Consider the following 24,954-nt stretch of genomic DNA (forward strand, 5'->3'; position numbering starts at 1 on the left):
GATATGTGTTCGGACAAACATTAGCATACTTAAGAGAAGAGCAAGGCAGAATAACAGATTTGGGATTTTTTTCAGATACTCTCAGCCACATGGTCAACAAAATTAAATCACTCCGGAAAGAGACTCACTTAAATCTTTCCTGGAGACCGCAGCCTTGGCTTGTGTATGGAAACAGCACCCACAGCCACACTGCGCACTAGGCTGGGTACCTCGTATCCATGGTGTTTGATCTAATTCTTACAAGACCTTGTAAGGGAAGAACTGTCATTCTCCTTTTAAAAGGAAGAAACTGAATCTCAAAGAAATACGTGTCTTGTCACATAACACAGTTGGCAAGTGGCCCAGGCTCTGCCCCACATAAGGTCAAATGGTGCTAATTTTCAAAGACACTTGAGCTACTCCCATATCTACTTGGTCACTAAATCCTGCTGGACTTAGATGTGGCATTTGGGAGAGCTACCTCTGGAGACCTTTGTGGATCTTCAAATTTGGGAATATCATTAGAACACTTGATGACAAAACGAGAAGGGAACAAGTCACTTTAAGAGACAGCCACTGGCATCAGCTAAGCTCTTTTACTGGATAAATTATTAATTTCTAGACACTAGACCCTTCGTGTGTGCCATAAATGTGTGGCCCAGCCAAATTAGAAATGACCAAATGACATGTGTCTCATTGTGGTTTTAACTTGCACTTCCCTAGTGGCTGATAATGATGAACATCTTTTTGTGTGCTTACCATTTGTCTGTCTTCTTTGATGAAATGTCTGCTTACGTCTTTTGCACATTTTCTAATTAGATTGTTTGTTTTTTACTGCTGAGGTTTGAAATTTTTTTAAACATATTCCATATACTAGTCCTTTGTTGGATGTGCAGTTTGCACCTATTTTCTTCCTCTCGCTATCTGATTGTTTCACTTCTTAACAAGGTCTTTTGCAGAGTGCATTTTTAACGTTGATGAGGTCCAATTGATCAATTTTTCCCTTTATGGGTCATGCTTTTGGTGTCAAGTCTAAGAACTCTTTGCTTGGGCCCAGATTCCAAGGATTTTCCTTAATTTTTTTTCTAACAGTTTTATAGTTTTGCATTTTATATTTAAGTCTGTGATCTCTTTTGAGCTAACTTTTATATAAGGTATAAAGTCTACATTAAGATTCATTTTTTTTGGCCTAGGAATGTCCAGTTGTTCCAGCACTATTGTTTGGAAATGCTCTTTTTCGTTCATTGCATTGCTTTGGCAACTCTGTCAAAAGTTGGTTGGTTGTACTTGTGTGGGGTCGGAGATGCGGGGGGTGGGGGGGAGTTAATGGATTCTCTATTCTGTTACATTGATCTGTGTTCTTCTGCTAATAGGACACCACCTTTATACGGTAGCTATATACTAGGACTTAATACTGGGTAGAGTGATTCTTCCCACTTTATCTTTCTTTTTCAAGATTGTTCTAGCTATTTTAGGGCCTTTCCATATATGTTTTAGAATAAGCTTATCTATATCTACAAAAAAACCTTGCTGGGATTTTGATAAGGATTGCATTAAACTTATAGTCAGCTTAGGGAAAAATAGACATCTTTACTGTGTTGTTTATAAGATCTCTTTGATTTGCTCCTTCTCCATAACTGCTACCCTCAAGGAGAATGTCATTAGCTAATGCCTGAATTTACTGACCAACCTTATAATTCGCCTTTCATTGTGGTCTTCTGTTGTTCCCACTCATGCTGTGTGTTGCTGCCAAAATGATGAAACTCTAGCTCTCCCCCACCAAAGTTGCTGTCTTGTTTGAGAATCTCAAATTGCTTCCTACTCCAGACCTAGGCCCAGGTTTACCCTCTTATTCAAACTCCCCAAATTTCCATTTCTCATCCAGTCTTCATATACCCAAGTAATTCATGACTCTGAACTGCTCCCTAAACATATAACTTAGCCAGGAATTCCTTCCACTCTGCCAATCTGTTTCCATTTTCTTCTGTCAATTTAAGCTTACTCAATACAAGAAATATTTCCTAAATAACTTGGTCATCTTGTACAAGTTCATACACAGTGGCAGGCCTAGCATATCTGACATCTGGAACAGACGATTTTTAATGCTACCCTCCTCTACAGAATGGATTTATGTTCAGTAATAAGTGTATAATGCAATAACAGCAATCATTGGTATTTTCTGATTCTGCTTTTTAGTTTTAAAATAAAACTAAAACTCTTTTCAAGCTTAACTTGAATAAAATTCTATTTTTAGCTTTGAATTCTGAGCTTCAATGAAAAAAAGAATTCTACTTTAAAGATATTAAAATTCAGTAAAATATGTCATGTATGAACTAAAATTTGTACTTATGAAACAAAAATATTATACCTTGAAGTCTGCACCCTATGTCACTGTTTTAAATTTAAAACACAAACAAAAACCTCAAGTGGTCATATAATGACTTAAGTTCTGATTCTTTCTGTATTTACTGTGCTATTTTTGTTTATTTCACATCTACTGATTAAATACAGGAATATGTAGTACCACAGGAGCTAGAAACACACACTGCACCTGAAACAAGGTCAAACTACTTAAATGAGCATAAGCTAATTGTTAAATGAACACTTAGTTGAGTCCATGTGTTACGTGGACATGGTTTGGGACTCAACCAGGAGTAACATCCTTGTAACACCCTTGTGTTACCTGGTCATGGATGTCACTATGAGTAGGAGTTCTCCAAGTAACATCCATGTTGATACAATATTTATTAAAGGACAAGGAATGAAAATGTACTAACCCATGTTTATTAAAGGATAAATAATAAAAGTGTACTAATATACTAAATATATTCACATACATATTATTAAAACTCACAGTCCCTCAAAATGTCAATACAGTGTCACAGTGTTACCCTATGATCCTGCAATTCCTGCCCTAGGCATATATAGACATTAAATGAATAAAAACATATATCTGCATACAAACTTGTACCCAAATGTTCATAACACTGAGAGGTGAAGCTGGCTGGGCTTCTGGGTTGGGTGGGGACTTGGAGAATTTTTCTGCTAGCTAAGGATGTAAATGCACCAATCAGCACTCTGTGTGTAACTAAAGGTTTGTAAACGCACCAATCAGCACTCAGTAAAAACGGACCAATCAGCATTCTGTAAAACGGACCCAATCAGCACTCTGTAAAACGGACCAATCAGCTCTCTGTAAAATGGACCAATCAGTAGGATGTGGGTGGGGCCAAATAAGGGAATAAAAGCACGCCACTGGAACCAGCAGTGGCAACCCACTTGGGTCCCCTTCAACACCGTGAAAGCTTTGTTCTTTCGCTCTTTGCAATAAATGTTGCTGCTGGTCACTCTTTGGGTCTGTGCCGCCTTTATGAGCTGTGACACTCACCGCGAAGGTCTACAGCTTCACTCCTGAAGTCAGCGAGACCACAAACCCACCGGGAGGAATGAACAACTCCGGTCGTGCCAACTTTATGAACTGTAACACCCAATGCAAAGGTCTGCAGCTTCACTCCTGAAGTCCGCGAAACCACTAACCCACCAGAAGGAAGAAACTCTGGACACGTCCGAACATCAGAAGGAACAAACTCTAGATACACCATCTTTAAGAACTGTAACACTCACTGCAAGGGTCCGCGGCTTCATTCTTGAAGTCAGCGAGACCAAGAACTCAGTTCTGGACACAGCACCATTATTCACAACAGCCAAAGAGTAGAAACAACTCAAATGTCCATCAACTGATGAATGGACAAACTGTGGTATATCCATAGAATAGAATATCATTAGGTAATAAAAAGGACTTAAGTACCAACACAAGCTTTAACGTGGATATCCCTTGAAAACATTGTAAATGTAAGAAGCCAGAAACAAAAAGCCAGATGATTCCATTCATATGAAGTGTCCAGCATAGACAAATCTATAAAGATAGAAACTAGATTCATGGTTTCTTAGGGCTGGGGGAGTAGGTGGGAAGGTATGGGAATGGGAAATGGCTATTAATGGGTATGAGGTTTCTTTTGAGGGTGATGCAAATGTTCTAAAATTGATTGTGGTCACTGTTGTATAGCTCTGTGATTATACTAAAAATTATTGACTTGTATACTTTAAATAGGTGGCTGTGTGGTGTGTTAATTATATCTCAAAAAAATTAAAAATAAAACCAGCAGTAAATGCAGCAATTGTTTAGAACTTAGACCAACAAAAGATTTTGTGGGGAGGAATATTTTATCACTGTCAAGATTAGAAATTATCAGTGCTTGGTGATTAAAACCCACTCTTGGTTTTATTGTCATTTTTAACTTTTCTGCTGATGACACATCCCCTTATTTTGGGTATGCAAGGTGTCCCTCTCCCGCTGCTGCATAATGGTACATCCCTGCTGACATGGTCAGTGTAGATCTACACTATGGCCCATCTAGCGACGGGCTGATGTAAATTGCTTATATGTAGAGAAAAGTCTAATTTGGGACTTATAAGAAATTCTAAGAATTTAAAAAAATAAGGCGATACCCATTTTAGGAAGTCAAGAGCCATTTCAAATGAAATACAACCTTTTATAGTTAAATGAATCTTCTGTAGACTTCTTACTCAGAACCAGTATTTTTGTTTTGTTTTTTTGAGACCAAGTTTCACTCGTCGCCCAGGCTGGAGTGCCATAGTGTGAAATTGGCTCACTGCTACCTCCGCCTCCCAGGTTCAAACGATTCTCCTGCCTCATCCTTCAGAGTAGCTGGGATTATAAGCACCTGCCACCACGCCTGGCTAATTTTTTTATATTTTTAGTAGAGAGGGGATTTCATCATGTTGTCTAGGCTGGTCTCGACCTCCTGACCTCAAGGGATCCGCCCACCTTGGCCTCCCAAAGTGCTGGGATTACAGGCGTGAGCTACCGCTCTTGGCCAGAACCAGTTTTTAAACTCAACCCAGGATCTAGATTTCCTGTGCACTCTCAGGCAGCTGTTGATGCCCATTTGCAGAGTGGCTATCTTCACGAACCATGAACAATCCCTAGGTAGAAATGTCTGTTGCTCTTTCCAACCCCAAAACCAGAACAGCTTCTGACAGCTGTGGAGACACTGCCCCCAAGGCTATCTTACCTTGCAGCCACAGACCAATGCCCCTGCTCCTCAGAGTGCAGACCCCCACTGCTGTGTGGCTGCCACATACTCCTCTTCGCCCAACTGGGCCCCAAATCCCTGTGGAAGCCTGTGTTCTCCTCCCCGATACCATTCTCTTCCTGTGTTTCTCACAGCGCCACTGGCTTCACCAAGGAGAACGCATTTCCACAGACAACCCCTGGCCTGCCCTGGCCTGGTCATCCATCTTCCCGCTACCCCATCCATCCCATAGGAGTTTATGTCTCCACTTTGAGGAGCGGGGTTAGGGTTCTCCAAAACTTGGCTTGCGTCCTGGCAATGTCATAAATGGTGGTCAGTTCCTACAGTGTGATAAGTGCTATTTTTAAAAACTCTATGTACATTATCTCCTGTGATTCTTGTACTTTTTAGAAGCTAGACATTATCTCAATTTTGATGATAAGACTGAGGCTCAGAGAGATTAAATAATTTGTCTCAAGTCACATAGCCAGTATGTGAAAGAACTATGATAGAAATCTATGGCTTCTGCTTCCCCTGCCAGTTCAGTATTACATAGAGGAGTAGGCCACAGTGAAATTATAGTCTGCATAGACTTTTGTTGGCTGGGCTTGGAGCCTAACCACCATTTTAGATCTTTTTTTTTCCCATGGGAAAATGAATTTCAAATTCTGAGCAATCAACATACAAGTGTTCTTCTACAGCATAACTCATTTTTAATTTGGAGACTATCTCCATTGTCTCCCTACTGAAGGGTTTCATTTCCATTGATTCCTTTATCTTACTGGTCAGGACCCAAAAGGAGGATTGAAAAGTAAAGGCTTTAGAGTCAGACTAGGGCCTACCACTTAATTGATGTGACCTCAAGCAAATTACGTAACTTCTCTGGGCCTCAGTTTCTTCCTTTGTAAAATAAGGGCAACATTACACATATAGGATTATTGTAAGAATTAAATGAATAATGCACGCTTGTAAAGTGCTTAGTGCAGTGCTTGGTGCAGAGTCAGCCTCCAATAAACGTGGACCTTTGTTGTTCAATGGGAGAGTCAGGCTGACTACAACCTGGAACATATCCCCGCTGGCCAGGGATGGTCCTTGTTTATTCCTATCGTGCAGATGAAATTATTAACAGCACTCCCTTCTACTCTTAAGGTGCCCCAACTTGGATGATAAATTATATGGGTCACCCTACCTGAAGATGGGCCCAGAAGGCATGACTTCGAGGGGACCACAAAGCCCCAAGGCTGAAGCTCCCTAATCACAGGGAAATTTGGCCTTTGTCAAGAGCATCTCACCAGGGAGCTGAGAGCTACTGTTTGGATGTTTCCAGAAGCAGCATCTGGGTTCCCAGTGAGGGTCTGAAGCCAGGAAAAGAGCCTTCAGGGATAAGGGAGCCCAGCCAAAGGCACCAGCAGTCACGCAAGTGTCTGGTCCGACAGGAGCTCTGCCAAGGAACCAGGCCAAAAGGACAGGGTGGGGGCTGGAGTGGGGGCCAAGACGGCAAGCCACACAGGAGATGAGGGGGAGCCGGGAGATGAAGTATCAGGGACACCACTAAAGGAGGTCAGCAAGGTGCCAGAAGGGCAAGAGGTCTCACTGTGCCTGGGGGAAGGGGGTCCCTGGGCATCAGTCCCCCTCCAGGAGCCTATATTCCACTCTTCTTTGTCTTTAAAGGAGTTGAGGCACTGTCTAGGGCACATCTGGGTCATATCCTTCTCCATGATGCTGTGCACATGTGCCAGGGTTGATCAGTGACTCTGAGACTGTTGGTGATAACAAAGACCAAACATAAAGCAGGCAATGTCATTTAAACCACCCACCACATTTAATGAGCAGGATTGGCAGCTTATTTCAATTTTACTTCAGTACTTAAATTCTCACAAAGTAGCAGTCATAAAACACTTCTCATAATGAGGTGTAATAATTGAAAGCCCGAAGAACCAAGAAACAGCATGGTGAAAAGAAAGGAATAAAATGGTGAGAGTCAGAACTAGGTTCTATCCTGCTTCTGTTCTGCCTCTTCCTGACTCTGAATTTTTAGGTAAGTCACTTCACCTCCCTGAGCTCACCTGTCAATGGAGGTAATAACCGTTGGGAAGGAAAAGTGTGGGGAGGCATGGATTACAAAGGCTGTGGAGTGCTACACAAATCTAAGCTAGACATCTCTCTAATATGATAATGAAGTAGGACTTTCTAAAATAAACATTTATCACATGTATTAAGAAAAAAGCTCAGAAAAGACGAAATACTTTTAAAAAGAATATAGCTGGAGTAAACGTAATGAACAAATTCTAGTACTACAGCAAAATCAGAACAGCTTCAGATACTAAAGAAATGCTCCTTTACACAGTGGGTAATATGCTAGTGGGAGCTGCTGACCTTGGCTCCTTCTAGAAATGTGCAACAGTTAGAAAACATCTTCTCAGAAAGTTAGGATACATACACAGATAATAGGTTCATAGTGGAAAATTAATATTAATGAAAATTCAGAGTCCCTTTTTGAAGAAGAAAGAGCAATATTTCTTTCCAACAAACATGCCTGGTTCAAACCCGAATGCTGGGTTGGGCTGTTTGGGTCCAGTATTTCCAACATATGGAACAAATAGCACCTTTGATGAGGGCAGCAAAATGTGATAGATGACGCTTGGGCTCTGGAATCCAAGTTGGCCCTTAGTCTTCTATATGACTTTAGGCAAGTTATTTAGCCTCACTGAGCCTTGGTGCTCTCAACTGGAAAATGAAGATAGCAGTATCTACTTAATAGGTTGAATTAAATAACATCTGCTATACTTCAAGTATAGTGCTTGGCACAGAGGAGGGACTAGTAAATGGAAGTTCTCATTATCACTGTGAAAGTACCTTGACCTCTGCTTAGCACTGTCAGGAAGTCAGGGACAAAGACCATGACAATTGCCTGCTACTTGTCAACATGAGTGAGCAGCGGGGCAAAGCTGCCAAAAAAAGGCTCACTCAGCCAGGCTCCATGAGTAATGAGTACCACTACAGGTCTGGAAGTCGTGATTGCATGTGTGTGTGTGTGTGTGTGTGTGTGTGTGTGTGTGTGTGTGTGTGTGACAGAGAGAGAGAGAGAACGAGCCAGAGAGAGAAAAAGAGATCCCTGTGCACTCTGCTCCAGAGAGACTACATCTGGAGGATTGGCTACAGCTTGTAGAAGCACATCTTAAAATGCAGGGAATCTGCCCGGTGCGGTGGCTCTCGCCTATGGAATCCCAGCATTTTGGGAGGCTGAGGTGGGTGGATCACCTGAGGTCAGGAGTGCAAGACCAGCCTGGCCAACATGGTGAAACCCCATCTCTACTAAAAATACAATAATTAGCTGGGCGTGGTGGCGGGCGCCTGTAATCCCAGCCACTTGGGAGGCTGAGATGGGAGAATAATTTGAACCTGGGAGACAGAGGTTGCAGTGAGCCGAGATCATGCCATTGTACTCCAGCCTGGGTGACAAGAGCAAAACTCTGTCTCAAAAAAACCAAAAAACAAGGAATCCAGAGGAAGATGAAGAGAATCCAGAGGACCTAAACACTAGCTCATCTGGAGAATGGTTGAAGGAGCTGGTGGATTTAACCTGGAAAAGAGAAATCTAAAGGCGAAGTAATAACTTTTAAAATAATTAAAGGGCTTCAAGCAGAAGGAGGTGGAAACATATTCTTTGTGACTTAGAAAGCAAAACAGGACCCAAAGACAGAAATGAGAGAGGTGCTGTTCAGCTCAGTAGTAGAAAGGACTCTTAGTCCCGTGGAGCTCTTCACCTAAGGGAATGGGCGGTGTAGTGAGGTGGTGCAGGCAGCCACGCACTGCAGAAGCTGAGCAGAAACTGGATGACTCCTGGGTCCAGGATTCCTGTACTGGGTTGGGCTGGGATTAGCTGCCCTATGAGGTTTCTTCTGAGTCCAACTTGAATAGAGCCCTGGTTTTCATAATCCTGCTAAAATGGTTTTCTCCGTATTAAATCATATTTTATCAATCTCAAGTCCCTCAAAATGGTTGAAGAGGTGATTATGCCTGAATACATTAAAAGCCAGAGGAAATAGTGAATTTAGGGCTCTTGGAGCTGTTTTCTTTTTGTCACTAGATTCAGAATGTTTTCGATGATTTTCATTCTAGCCCAGGACTCATGAATATTTATGAGAGTTTGCAGGTACTATATATACACCTTCTTCCCTCACTCCTTTTCAAAATCCAACATGGAGTCAGAGTTTTATTTTTTCCTGTTTTGTCTAAAATTTAAAGTATTTTTAAATTTAAAGTCTAAAAGTAATTAATACGGCTTCACTTAACCTATTCCATTTTTATTCTTTTCTCTCAAATTGTTGAGAACATATACTCTACCTACACACAGAAGAAAAGCAATTAAAGGGCCGATTTTGATGGCCTTTTTTTCCCAAATACAACCACGTAAACTACATTAGCTATCTCATCTCAATCATGGAGTGCTACAGAAACGTGACTCAGGGCTGAAACAATGTTTTATTATTTAGCATGGGGACCCTGGGGCGGATTTGTGGACCTTATGGTCTCAGCCAAGCACCCCTGGAACTCATTTGACCAAGGGCAGGCCATCAGAAGTGGACATTTGAACCATGTCAGCAGTTTCAGAGAAGCACCCTATGACATTTTAATCTGAAAGATTATAAACAACCTCACTCCCACCACTAGCCATGCCACCTCCTGAAGAATGTGCAGCGTGGTGGATCTGAAGGAGCCATTGATAAGGAGGAGAGCAGCTTGAAAGCACCCTGGTGAAGCAAGAGTTTGACAGCTGAGATTATTTTTAATGCTTTCAAAGGCACACACTTTATAAATATATCGCACATATACAGAACAGGTCTGTTCCTATACTTAATATGTGTATGCAACAGTCTATTTAAAAGCATTTCAAAGCCCATTTAGTTACAGTCTCTCCTAAGTGGTGTGGGTAAATGATAAAGAGATAAAGAAGGACAAGGGCCCTCCCCACAGAACCATAGAAGGCTCTAGCTGACAGTCACTTGGAGACAATCTCCATTTTCTTCACTGTTTAGATGAGGAAGCTGGGATTCCAAGGGGAAGTGACTTGCTTAAGGCTCACCAGAAAATTAGCTCTAACATAATAATAAATCCAGGTTTATGGTTCCAAAACTACAGTTTACTGATTGATGGTGGAAAGAAACCATCCACACTGTAAACAACCACAAAACAACCCTAAAAACAAACAAAGCCACTGAGAGCCAGGAGTCATGGTTCTTTTCCCAGCGAAGGAATGCACACCCTGCCTGATTTCCTGGCCACTGCAACACAGACCATCGGGTCATGAGATAATCATGCCGTTGGTATGGAATACAAGATGGCTGGTTTTTCCTATGATGCCCGCACGCTGAGCTGATGGCATCACCCTGCTTTGTAATGGTAGATCTAGCCATGCCATCCTCTGCAGCTTGGGCTGCTCTGGGTTCTCTAGGACAGCTGAATTGATCCACTAAAGATATGAAGAGGCACATGGGAAAATATACAAATCCCACCCCCTACATTCTCCCAACTGCAGCTCCTGCCTTTGAGCCTCATTTGCTGTTTTCCTGAAGGCTCTCTCCACAACACTAACTGGGGTGCTTAGATCAGTTCAAACAATCAGATGATTGAATGGAAATATCTACCACACTAGTTGGTTTTATGAAGCAACTGGCTAATGGAGTCACTGATGATAGTGGAAACTCACTCCGCATAGACACAGACTCATTCTCTTCTCCACTTTGACTTCTTCAACGTCTTTGTTTGTTTACCCAGACAGGGTCTTCATTTACCGGGTTTCTCGGAACCAATGAGGACTCACACAATGAGGCTTGGATAACACTTTGGTGGGGACACTGCGGACAGACTCCTCTCAATACGCTCATGGTTCAGTCACAGAACAGTCTGTCCTTTCACTGGGCACTGTGGAATGAGCGTGAGCTCTGTGAGCGGGCAGGAAGGGCATCTTCTGTTTGAGAGCCAAGTCCTGTTTCGAAGTTCCCCACTGTAACCTTGGATACAGCTGGCTGGGGGTGGGAAGGCCCTGTGAGAGGCCTTTGTTTATAACTGGAGACTCCGTGGAAGGAGGTTATGGACAGCTAGATTTGGGGCCTTGCAAAGGAGGAGGGGAGAAAACTAGAAAGAGAAACTTCTCTTTTCAGAACTTCTGCAGGCTCACAAAGAAAGGATCCCAGCCAGGTATAGATCCATTGCAATAAGCATTCTGTATTTTCTAGTTCTCCGTCAATACCTCCTGAATGTTTCATTTTTAGCTGCTCCCACTCACAAAGGCTCCAAAGATTTTACAGAGGACTTCCAGGAGCCTGTGGTGTTTTTGTGGCATGTGCGTGTAGTTCTGGCCATGAAATGGCATGTTGGGCAATTCTAGGTAACTTGCTGCAGGCTATATTGACATGTGGCTCAAGAGAATAAACCATGAAGAAAGATGAGCTTGGTGGCCATTGGCCACCACGATCTAGAAGGCAGCAAAGTGGCAGGGACCCCTAAAGTCTCTAGTTCTGGATAGCCTTTGCGGACTGTGCACACTGGACTCACTTATATTCTCAGACAGACTGGCTTGCCCTACGACTTTTAGGTCCCTTCCAAGGTACATGAGATGGCTATATGATCATGTCATGAGGTTCCAACATAGGTGATTTAATTGTCTGTTATCTTTTAGAATCATAATAATGATTATTCTTTTTCTATGAGTTATTTAAAGCATTTATCATATGCCACATATTTACTTACATGGTTTCATTTCCTCTCCTCAACAATCCTGGAAAGTGGGTATTATCTCCTTTAATAAATGAAAACACAGAAGTACAGAGAGGTTGAGGCTGCATAACCAGAAAGGGTCAAGATAGTTTTCATTCCTAGGCCTGTCTGATCCCAAAGCCCGTATCTTTCTAATGATGAATACAGTTGAGAAAGTAGTAAGCAAACACCACATTCAATTTAAAAAATCTTATAAATATTTTATATTTAATGTGATATAGTATGCTTTCCATTTTGAGTATCACTTTTTCATCTCTGAAAACACAACTCATTGTCCTCCTGGCTATGGCAGACAACAGGAAGCACACTATGTCCAAAGTGTGATGTGGCTGATAAAGACATTGATGTGTCTAAGGCTGCATTAGAAGCACAGTGTCTAGAAAGAGGAGGGAGAATGCTACTCTCTGCACTCCTCAGTCCACACCTGGAACATTATGTCCCATTCTTGGGGACACAGTTTATAAGGGGCATAGGTAAACTGGAGTTTTAGAGGAATCTGAAATGTTCAGAGGAGTATGACCCAGAAGGTGAGTGGACCCTAAACCTATGTAGAAAAATTGAGAAGCTGAGATTATTTGGCTTTAAGAAAAGTTGGAGGCCAGGCACGGTGACTCACACCTGTTATCCCAGCATTTTGGGAGGGGAGACTGAGGTGGGCGGATCATCTGAGGTCACAAGTTCGAGACCAGCCTGGCCAACATGGTGAAATCCCATCTTTATTAAAAATACAAAAAGTTAGCTGGGTGTGGTGGCATGTGCCTGTAGTCCCAGCTACTCCAGAGGCTGAGGCAAGAGAATCGCTTGAACTCAGGAGGCAGAGGTTGCAGTGAGCCAAGATCGCACCATTGCACTCCAGCCTGGCCAACCCAGCCAGACTCTGTCTCTGAAAAAAAAAAAGAAAGAAAAAGGTGGAGTTTCTGGTGATATATAGGGGTTTGGGTAGGCAGGGAGGAAAAGGGATAAATAGGTATCTTCAAAGTTTGAAATACTGTCCAGAAGAAGAATGAAATTCCCCAGTATAGCAGCTAACAGGTAGCTCTAAAACCAGTATAAGGATGTTGCTAACTGCTCAGAAGAAAGAAGGGCCCTCCAGTATTTGGAACTGCTCACAGATGGAATCGTCTGCTTTGTGAGGTAGGAGTTTCCTATCACTGGAGACGCCCATGCAGAGACAAGAGAGTCAAGCATCAGGACCCTTCAACCTTCACAGTCCCTTCCAACCCCAAATTCCACAATCCACCAGTTAATCTACCATCAGAACTGTCTTCTTAGGTTCGGTTTTCCCCCCTTTTAATGTCTCATTTGCATGTAATCTGCTATACTTGGTGGCATTTACTCTTTCCCTTCACTTGAGCCACAATTGTATTTTAAAATAGTTCAATATCAAGCTAACCTAATCATTGGTAGCTTTATGAGGTTTTCTTAAACGAATTTTTTTAATCTGATTTTTTAAATCAAACATTTTTCCTGCATTTCTAATATGAGACATCTAAAAACAACTCTCTGATCCTTGGGAAGGCAATTTATTTTCTGGAACATGTTATTCAAAATTTTTCTATCTAATGACCAAATAGTGCTATAAGTGTCTCTTCTAAAATTAAACAGTAGCAAGATGGATTATTTCGGTTTCTCCCGCCTCTGAATGTTGAATTTACTTGTGCTGGCAACGCCAAAAGTAATATGCATTCAATTCAATATGCACTGTTCATTCATTCAACAAATAATTGTGGAGTATCCAATATTGTTCTAGGCGCTGGGGAAACCGCAGTGAACAAACAAACAAAATTCTCTGCTCCTGTGGACCTGCTTTTTAATGGAGGAGATAGACAGTAAATAAGATAAAGAAGTAAATATACACAAGATAAAACATACATGAACTGGTGACAAACACTAAAGGGAAGACTAAAGCAGGAAGAAGTGCGTGGGAGAGGTGGGGGAAGAGAAAGAGGATGTTGTAATTTATTTTATTTTATTTTATTTTTTTTTGAGACATTGTCTCGCTGTGTTGCCCAGGCTGGAGTACAGTGGCATGATCTCGGCTCACTGCAACCTCCACCTCCTGGGTTCAAGCGATTCTCCAGCCTCAGCCTCCCAAGTAGCTGGGATTACAGGCACATGCCACCATGCCCAGCTAATTTTTGTATTTTTTAGTAGAGACGGGGTTTCACCATATCGGCCAGGCTGGTCTCGAACTCCTTGACCTCAGGTGATCCGCCCACCTCAGCCTCCCAGAGTGCTGGGATTACAGGCATGAGCCACTGCACCCAGCTGATGTTGCAATTTAAATGGAGTGGTCAAGTCCCTTTAAATTATATTTAAATAAAGGGAGTCCCACTCAGAAAGTGACCGTGAGGTTTTTTGTTGTGTTGTTTGGTTTTGCTTCTGTTTGAGACAAGGTCTGGCTCTATCGCCCAGGCTGGAGTGCAGTGGCGCCATCTCACCTCACTACAACCTCCATCTCCTGGACTCAAGCCGTCCTCCCACCTCAGCCTCCGAGTAACTGAGACTACAAGCGCGTGCCACCATGCCTGGCTAATTTTTTGTGTGTTTTCCGTAGAGACAGGGTTTCACCATGTTGCCCAGGCTGGTCTTGAACTTGTGAGCTCAAGTGATCCACCTGCCTTGGCCTCCTAAAGTGCTAGGATTACAGGCGTGAGCCAACCCACCTGACAGAAATTGAGGTTTAAGCCACAAAGGAAATCAGCGAGTGATCAGGGTAAGTATCTGTCAGAACATAAAGGGAATAGCAGATACAAATGCAAGACTCCAGTCATGTTCTGAATACCTGCTGAATGCTTAGCATCACGTGTGGCAAAACGCACTAAAACACAGGTTTCTGAACACCAAGGTCTTGAAGAGGGAAGAAAACAAATGCACCCAAAACAATAGCTAGTTAACTGCCAAGTGCTAAATTTGGAAGATCAGATCTCTGAAAAACTTCACCCCATCAGTTATACTGGACCAGCAGGGTCCCTTGAAACATACCTTGGACATTTCCACCTCTAGGCCTCTGTCTCATTTCCCAGAGGGGAATGCTCTTCTCATACTTTCTTAAGTTTTAGATCTTACACAATGTCCAAAGCCCACCCAGACTTGTTCTCCTTCACAAAGCTCTTCCTGACCACCGAGCACCCAGTGTTAACTTTTTCTAGATCTGTACAGTAGTACGTCACGTCCTCAGCTGACTGTACCGGACCCTAATTTTAACAAGATCCACAGGTGATTGAAAATGCACACAAAATCTGAGAATCGCTGTAGGCCACTTGTCTTCAAATGTGGCTACACACTCTAAAACCCTGGGAATCTTTTTTTTATTATTATTATTTTCAGTTTTGAGACAGAGTTTTGCTCTTGTCGCCCAGGCTGGAGTGCAATGACATGATCTCGGCTCACTGCAACCTCTGCCTCCTGGGTTCAAGTGATTCTCCTGCCTCAGCCTCCTGAGTAGCTGGGATTACAGGGGCCCATCACCACGCCCGGCTAATGTTTTGCATTTTTAGTAGAGCCTGGGTTTCACCATGTTGGCCAGGGTGGTGTTGAACTCCTGACCTTAGGTGATCCACCCGCCTCAGCCTCCCAAAGTACTGGGATTACAGGCTTGAGCCACCGTGCCCAGCCCTGGGAAGCTTTTAAAAACACCAATGCCTAGTTCCACCTTCAGAGATTCTGATTTAATCAGTATGGGTGAGAGCTAGGCATCAAAAAAATTTAAAAAACTTCCCAAGTGATTCTAATATTAAGCAAAGTTTGAAAATTACTGGTAGCTCCTCTCTCTTTTCCCTCAGTTTCTTCTCGCCACTGTTTTGCCCTAGCTGTCAAACAGCCTGCCTTCAGGCTAAGTCATTTCCGCCCCCCCTCCCCGCTACCCGCCACCCCCACCAGGTGGATTCTTGGGTATATAGAACTAGGAGAAGCCAGCTTCCCCTCCACCCTTTCTCCCTTGGTTCAAAGGCTCTGGGACTGGCCCATAGAGGCCTTCCCAGAATACAGGACTGCAGCAGCGTGAGTGGGAGGAGGCAGACTCCCCACCCAGCAGTGTGGCCTTAGGTAAGCCTCCTTGGGCAAGCCACTAAAATATCTTGTCTGTAAAGGGGAAACAACAACATCTCTGAAATCAGCCTGTAGAGTCACAGGGTGTTGGGAAGATCAACAGAGATGATATGTGAATGTGTTTCTAAAATATTAATGTGCATGACAGCTGCGATAGTTTCCTATCCTAGGACAACCATTTCAAATTTAAAAGTCTTCCTTTCCCCTACTTCCCACACAACTAAGTAAGAATTTTAAGCAAAATTTTATCTTAGCATCCAAAAAAGATGAATACGCATGTGTAGTATCTGTGTTGATATAGGTAGGTATAATTCAACAGTTACAGCTTGCTGCATCACTAGTTACTAGAAGGCAGTGATTCTGTGACTTGAAGATATTTTAATTAGCACCAAACACACTGAGAGTGTTCAATAAATATTAACCAATGAGGCCTAATCTAAGACGGCATCATGTAAGTCCACACTATGCCACTATTGACATGAGGAGTACTGCTTATTGCTTACCCAAATCACCACATTTTCACCTTTTAAGTAAAGTATAGCACCTTCATTTAGCCATTCCACTGATCTGCAAACTGAAAGACCAAGAGACCCTGGCTTATTCAAAATAGGTTCTCTGTTTTACTAAAAGGAGTCGTCTATTAAAAGTCATGCTCAATACTAAATACCAGTTAGAATGGATACAACTGTGCTGCCTTCACCTACACTAAGGGCTAGGGTTTGAGAGTAGAGAAAGATTCCTCTCCCCCATCTTTGTTTTTCCACGTCTATCCTTATACTTTGAGGATCCGATTCTCTAAAGGGTTTTTGTTGTTTATGTTTGTTTGTTTGTTTCTTTTAATAGCTACAAATCTCCTTGGGAGGGACAAGGAACCTTGATGTGAACCACATGTGGAATACAGCAATGGTACCCAAGCTTTTTGGATTTCACAGATCAAGTTTAAAAGATTTTGGAGGATCCACCTAGGACTGCTAATTTTTTATTTTTCTGAGAGAGGACATCAACCAACAATAACAACTATCATATTTCATAATAGAATGGACAATTCAAAATAACTAAAACTATGAAGCATATAGTCTTAGAGTAAAGAATTGTCCTGTTCAAGAAAGGACAAGTGTAACATTAAAATTGTTATAATACATCTGGATAAATTTATTACATAGATGGCCCTACATTTCCTGTGGGTCTGCAGTTGTGAGCCACTGTTCTAGACGGCTGGGAGGGTTTGGAGTGAGTCGAGAACCTTTACTGTCCTGAAGATGGGGTAGGGGTAGACAAGGGTATATTCTAAAAAGAGGAAAGCGCTACTGTAATAATCTTGCCTAGGATTACATACAGATGCGGATAACAGAGTCCCAGGACTTCACTCCTTGGGTATAGAGCAGGGATAGCAGGGATGGCAGGGATGGCGAGAGCCCCACTTAGGATACCTGGAAAAAGAAATCACTGCGGCAAAGGGTCCTTGTGTTGACTTTTCTTTTTCATTCACGAGTGTACCCTCTGTCTCCTTGGGGGCCCACCTTCCTATTCCCAGGAGGAAAGGGGAAGGGGGAGGACAAGAAATGTGGAAACCGCATTAACAGCCTGATTGTGAACCAGCACTGCGACTGAGATGCGAGGAGGGAAGGACAAAAGTCCCTCCCTCGCTTTTCAAAAAGTAAGCCACAAAAGTTATAGAAACATTTTCTATTAAACATTATCTCCATTTTGCAGAGAACCTAAGGCTCCGAGGACTTGCCCAAGGCCATACAGCTGGTGAGCCCCAGGGCTCAGCCGCAGCCCAGGTAACGAGGGCAGGACTTGCTCCAGCCACCATTGGCTCTCTCTTCAGCCTCCCTCTCTCAGGTGAGACAGTATGTCAGGTGAGGCAACTGAAACAATGTCCCTCACTTCGGACGCATCCTCCCTCTTCGTTTCCTGTCATGAGACAGGTTTCTCCTCTTCCTGGATGTGGTTAAAAAAAAAAGAAAAAAGAAGAAAAGGAAAGGAAAGAAAGGCAAAGCAAAGCAAAGCCCAACGTCTTGGCTCTCAGGGTTGCACCTCCTTTCTCTACCCGCGGGGTCTGGCCCGGCGGGGTGTGGCCGCAGCCCTGGGGCGCGAGAGGCCCATTCGGGCCCGAGGTGCTGGCGGCCTGGAGCGCTGGCTGGCCTCAGGGCCGGCGGCTGTCCCTGGGGTTTCCCCGCTTCTGGGCTCGGTGGCCGCGCGGGCGGGCGCCAAGTGACTCAGCCGTCCCCGAGGGCGTTCCGGGAAGCGGCCGGGGGCGCGGGCTTTCCCGTCGCCGCAGCGTGTGAGTCCCCAGAGCCGAAAGGGGATCAGAAACCGCTGGGCGGAGCAGCGGGAGGAAGCCGCGGCGCGCAGAGCAGAGTCAGCGCCACCGTCTTTCGAGCTGGAGCGGAGGGAATGTGGCCTTGACGTTGCTGAAGCTGAAGCGCCGGGCGGGCGCCCGGACCCCGGGGCGGGGCAGAAGCGAGTCCGTTCCCGGCTGGGGGGCGGGGGCAGGGCTGGAACGGGAGTTCAGGAGGGACAAGAACGTGGAAGGAGCCCAGCAGAGGGCACCCGGGACTCCCGCGGCCGGGCCGAGTTTGAAGGGAGCCCCTCTCCCCCTCCCCCTGGCAGAGCCCCCCGTAGGGTCTGACCCGGTGCCCCACAACAGGCGCGGGAGGAGCAGCAGGCCCAGAGCGGCCGGGCCCCAGCTAGGGGGGCGCTCGAGGGGAACCGAGTGAAGTGAGGGCTCCGCCAGAGCAGCACCCCCTTCCCCGCCGTCCCTCCCGGGCTAAACGGTTCTCGTCAGAGATTCCTTTGTCTTCGGCGCTGGTCCCCCCACACCAAGGTGGGAGACTGAGGTGGGAGGTGGCGGAGCGGTGGTAGTGGGAGCAAGGCCGGAGCGTGGGTGGAGGCGCTGGCCGCGGGCTTGCAAGGATGGCACAAGAGAGACATCCAGGAGAAACCATGGGGAACACAGCTGCCACTGAGAGAAGCTGCCTCCAGGAGGAAGGGGCTGCAAAGTTCAACCACCAGGCAAGGCAAGTCCACGAACAAAATCCCGGCTCTAAAAACAGAGCAGCAATTGTCACTGTGGGTTAGACGCTTTGAGTTACCTCTATTTTCATTTATGTCTAAGATAAATGCTACTACCCCAGTCAAGAGACAAGGAGAAAGTCAGGAGGTTAAATTCCAGCCTCTGGTCCCAGCTCCCTAAAGCCAGCTCCCTTCTTGTCTTTGCCAAAGTTTCCTTCCCCACTTTTTTTCTTATGTCAGAGTTCCTTCACTCACAGCCAAGAGAGTCCTCACTAATAACACACCTTTTAATCCAGCAATTTTACTTCTGGGAGTTTATTCCAAAGAAATATTATTACATAACAAAAGAGCCATATGCCTCACAATATTCACTGTGGGCTTGTTCATAAAATTAAAACAATCATAAATACAAATGTCCAGTAATGGAGGCAGGGAATAAACTGGCATATTTATATGATAAACTACTATGGGCCGGCTGTGGTGGCTCACGCCTGTAATCCTAGCACTTTGGGAGGCTGAGGCGGGCAGATCACCTGAGGTCAGGAGTTCAAGACCAGCCTGGCCAACATGGCGAAACCCCATCTCCACTAAAAATACAAAAAAAAGTTAGCTGGGCGTGGTGGTGTGCGCCTATAGTCCCAGCTACTTGGGAGGCTGAGGCAGGAGAATCACTTGAGCCTGAGAGGTAGAGGCTTCAATGAGCCGAGATTGTGCCACTGCACTCTGGCCTGGGCAACAGAGCGAGCCTCCGTCTCAAAACAAAACAAAACAAAACCTACAGAGCCTTAAAATGTTATATGTAGGGTTTTATAACTTGAATAAAGACTTCGGTTATAAGGAAGCAAGATACAAAATCATATATATATGTATATATATATATATACACACACACACACATACACAGAGTGTAATCACAATATGAAAATGTACATAGAAAAAAAACACTTGAACGAAATCCACCAAAATGTTACATCTTTGGGTGATAGAATTACATACAAGTATTTTTTTCTTTCTAAAACATTTATGTATTTCCCAATTTCTCCACAATGAGGATAAGCATGTATTAAATTAAAAGCATTTATTAAAATATGAAAACACTGATTTCAAAATTTTACATATATAGTAGATAATTATATATATAAAATACTATATATAATACATTATATAAATAATACATACATATATATATATATATGAAATTGCTGCTGAATAGGAAATCACCAGGCCTGGGTGAAAGATGATAAAATTTACTTGAGCAATTTTTCCACTAATTGAATGATTTTTCTGCAATTTAAAAAGGGTATATAGAAGTTAAAGAGGATGGGTCAATGTTTATATGTCTGTATTAGTTCGTTTTCACACTGCTGATAAAGACATACTGGAGACTGAGCAATTTACAAAAGAAAGAGGTTTAATGAACTTACAGTTCCACATGGCTGGGGAGGCCACACAGTCATGGTGGAAGATTAAAGGCACTCAAGAGAAGAGAGAGCGTTTTCAAGGAGACTCCTGTTTTTCAAAACCATCAGATCTCCTGAGACTTACTCATATCACAAGAACAGCCCGAGAAAGTCCTGGCCCCATGATTCAATTACCTCCTGCCGGGTCCCTCCCACAACACGTGGGATTCAAGATGATATTTGGGTGGAGACACAGCCAAACCATATCAATGTCCAAGATATTAGTGAAAGGGAAGGGCATGCCACAGTAGGCCAGAGGAGAGAAAACATCTGAGTTTTAGAATACACAAAAAGAAAATGATGAGATCGCAGCTGATTCTTGATTGGTGAGGACTTGCTGGTTCGTGGGCAGAAGGAATGGAACTTTTAATGGCAAAGGGAAGAATACACTCATAAACATTATTTAAGATAGGAGGTAAGGGAGTAATGGGTAAGGTTACAGCATCATGAGAAGTTTTGTTTACAATGGGTTTACTATCTTTATCAGGATAATATTTTTTAATCCTGAAGAACAGGTGTGCAAAATGAATTTAACATCTTCACATTTGGCCCAAGGTTGTTGATACCAGTATTATTATCTTACCTTAGCAATAGGATGATTATGCTTATTTTGGGTTGGAAAATGCCTAATGATCATGTAGCCCCTTATTTGGGGCCTATTCCTCTTCTATAGGGAGGGAAGGGAAGAATATCAGGAAAGCCTCATGTCTAAGTGCGCCGTATCCCTGGAGATCTTTATGTAGCAGCAGAGAATAGACACTAATAAAACCAAGTTTCCCTAGTTTGAGAACTGTTCAGTCTTGTGGGAGGATCTGGTAGAATGGCGAATGCAGCAATATCCTTCAAGTAATACGACATACCATACCTTGAACAAGGAATGTAGCATAAACTGGTGAGGACCTGTGTTATGATAGAAGGCAAAGCTTTTGCTCTGGGATTAAAATCTAGGACTCTTCTGGGGGGTAGATACAGAATTTACCAAGCCCCACACAGAGAGCTGTGGGTCTGCGCTTAAGGAAATCTTGGGTCATTCCAGTTACCCTCCCTTGATTCTTCCCCTGCCAGGAGAGATCCCTTGCTGGTCTCACCTTGTGTGGGCTTTTTATCATTGTCCCTCCCTCACCTATTGAAAGCTGTACATGTTTTACTGGGAATGAAATGGGAGGTCCCACTAGGTTGAGGGCCAGACCCTGGACATTTGTGGATTCACGGCCTTCCTCTAACAACTTAACCATCTCACCAACCTCATCACCCTGTTTTCCAATCACTGAAATAGGTTATAGGGAAGGAGGGGGAACCACTCACGGTTCTTTTTAGACTTTTAAAATTAAAGTCTGTTAGAGCCAGGAGATATGATGCTTAAGTACTAGGAAAATGTTCAGTTATCTACAGATTCTTCTTGGTTAAATGAAATGAGCGCAAATGTTTGGGTTGGATATGACTTTGTGTTGGCATCTAGATGGAAGGTGGGAACTGTCCTGCTTGATATCCTGCAACTTATGGAATGCAGTGAAATGTTATCTTCTTAAGACGTCTTATGCTATAATGTACAGTGGTTTCTTAATATTTTCCACAAAAATAAAAGAGGGTGGCAGAGAAATTATCTTTTTAAAAGTTATTACAGCAGAACAGAAAGCAATTATCTTTGCTTTGTCTAAAATCAGAACACCAACATAAGTATTTGTATGATACTTGGGCTCACAAAATAGAAAAATTTTCTGACCCATCCCTAAAAAGAAACAAACAAAAAAAAAACTCTAGAGATTTTTTTTTTAATATATGATGAAATCCAGAAGGTGCTTTTATCTCATAACACCCATACCAGAAGATTAATCTCTATGGTTGGTGTCTTGTTCTGGTTGAAAATGCGTTTGAGCAGAGCTTTGGAATCCTCACTAGTTAGAACATCTGTTCCACAGTTGTTAATGTTTGTTTGGTATTACCCAAAAGAAGGCAGCAGAAGGGAAGAATTTTTAACAGTGAGTCCCAAGATAGACTAGACCAGCAGCATTACTTATTTTGAAAAGGCAATTTTTTTGTTTTTTTGGAGCAATCTGACCTGTATGTAAAAAAAAATGAGCAGGTTGTTGGACTGAGAGATAGAGGTCCATCTAATACTGGAATGTAGTTTAGCTTGTTTTCACCTTCTCGGTTTTTTCCCAGGAATATTTGTTTATTGAATTATTGCTGCATTCTATACTACCAGAGCTTAGATTTTGAATTTTTAGAGATTTAAATGTTTAACTCAAAATAATTATAAGTAAGACACTGATTCTACAGTATTAAATTAGAATTATGCAAGGGTAAAAAAGTTCTAGCTGTCTTAGAGAGAAAGTCTAGGTAAAGTAAGTAAATACATTATTTGTGAATTTCTACCCTAGCCAAGAAAAGAGAGAACTGTTCCTTCTATAGGCTCTGTGAAACAGAATAAAATTAATCAGGAAGTAAAGTATCTCCTTAATTTGCTGACTAAGGTAAGGTTTAAGAAAAATCAAGCTGACCTGCATCTACTGGGTAGAAAAATTATATTTAAGGCAATACTCAAATTATTAAATGATGTTTTTTAAAAGATCAGAGCACAACCTGTCAATAATGCCATCTTTGAAATATTCTTATTACACCTTAAAGAGTTCAAATGGAGATAACTTAAATCAATTCTGAAAGTCACCCAGTGAAAAACCATTAGACCTAGCATTTGAAAACTTTGTAGAAACTGTTGAGTATTATTGAGACAGGGTCTCGATCTTTCACCCAGGCTAGGGTACAGTGGTGCGATCATAGCTCACTGCAGCCTCGACTTCATGGGTTCAAGCAGTCCTCCCACTTTAGCCTCTTGAGTAGCTGGGGATACAGGCATGAGCCACCACGCCCAGCTAATTTAAATTTCTTTTTTTTGTACAGACCAAGTCTCAGTATGTTGCCCTGGGTGGTGCTCCAAAATTAAATAGAAAGAGGGAAAGATCCTAATCCTTCAGATCATCTATTTAAAAACAGTGAAAAAATTGACAGGACTCTTCAGCTGAAAGAACAGCAATTCCCTGTTTAACTAAAGTCCCTTTCCTATTCACTACTTCAACTGGTCCTCACAATATCTCTTTTAGGTCTATCAAAGCAAGTATTTTTATCTCCATATTCCTCAGTTTCCAGAGAAGCAAACTGAGGCTTAGATTAGAATCTTACCCCATGTCACAGTAGTACTTCCACTTAGTCAACTACTTCAAAAATTCTAAATTACCTTGTACTTTTCTGTACCAGCTTCTAATTCCATTCTTCCTATCCTCCTTTCTTTCTTTTTCTCTCTAATTTCTTCTTTCTTCCCTTTCCTCCTACAGTAATTGGGATGCATCTGTAGTGTTAGGAATTATTCTGTGTTGTTAGTGTTCACATAAAAAATATTTATACCCATAGTGGCAAGACGGCTGAGAACTATTCATAGAAATGCTGGTATTAAGTGGCATTAATATCAGCACTTCAATTCTGCCTTATTTCTTTACTGCTTCTATTGAAAATAGAAATGTGGCCGGGCGCAGTGGCTCACGCCTGTAATCCCAGCACTTTGGGGGGCCGAGGCGGGCGATCACGAGGTCAGGAGATCGAAACCATCCTGGCTAACACGGTGAAACCCCGTCTCTACGAAAAAATACAAAAAATTAGCCGGGCGTGGTGGCGGGCGCCTGTAGTGCCAGCTACTCGGAAGGCTGAGGCAGGAGAATGGCGTGAACCCAGGAGGCGGAGCTTGCAGTGAGCCGAGATTGCGCCACTGCACTCCAGCCTGGGTGACAGAGCGAGACTCCGTCTCAAAAAAAATAAAAAAAAAAAATAGAAATGTGACATACCATACAAAACATAAAACATCACATTACATATTAGTGCTGAGCATTTTTTATCAAACAAAAATACACATGGCTTTGCGTATGTGTTCTGCAGGCTATTTACAAAATGTCTTACGCAAAACAAAACACCTGGACTGCCCAGAGGAGAGGTTCCGGAGTAAGCCTGATCGCAGAAAGCAGGTATTAGTGAGGTCAGGCAGAGCAAAGACAGGAGGGACATAGGGGATAAATGGTTGGCTGGGTGGGTGACCTGCGGCACAAAAGAGGTTTTGCTGATTTGCAGATTCAAGCAGCAGTGGTTTTCAACTTATTTTTTTAAGCATGAAGTGCTTTGTTCAGATAAATTTCACTCCAAAGCATAAAACAAATAGCACTAAAGAAGCAGAGTTCTTTGGCTGAAGCAGGGTGGGGAACCCTAGAGCCTTCCCTCCAAGGCCCCTCTAGTGGCCCCTGTGATGGGAAAAGCATAGCACAGACTTGAGGTTTTTGTACTTAACCATCCTTTAAAATAAGCAGGCAAACACAATTTCTTAAGATTAAAGTATGGGCCCCACAGCAACCATTTCACCAACAGCCCCCAACTCAAGCTCACTCCAGCTCAGGGTTTCAGAGAGAAGAGGCAGCTGGCCAGGGATTCCTCTCTTTCCTGGAAACCTGGTTACCTATCTTTAAAGCTGAGTGTACCCTACACAGGACAGGGGTGTAAAAATAGGTTTGGCTTCCTAGGGAAATGGTGGG

At 43.0% G+C, this 24,954-nt stretch overlaps 1 protein-coding gene across 1 annotated transcript in view; it reads right to left on the reverse strand.

Annotated features, from left to right (window-relative positions):
- Positions 1 to 24,954, reverse strand: part of ARHGAP31 (Rho GTPase activating protein 31) — a 125,884-nt gene that overhangs the window by 77,998 nt on the left and 22,932 nt on the right. The window lies entirely within an intron of this gene.

Source organism: Hylobates moloch, unplaced genomic scaffold (assembly GCF_009828535.3).
Source record: "Hylobates moloch isolate HMO894 unplaced genomic scaffold, HMol_V3 SCAFFOLD_4, whole genome shotgun sequence".
NCBI lineage: Eukaryota > Metazoa > Chordata > Mammalia > Primates > Hylobatidae > Hylobates > Hylobates moloch.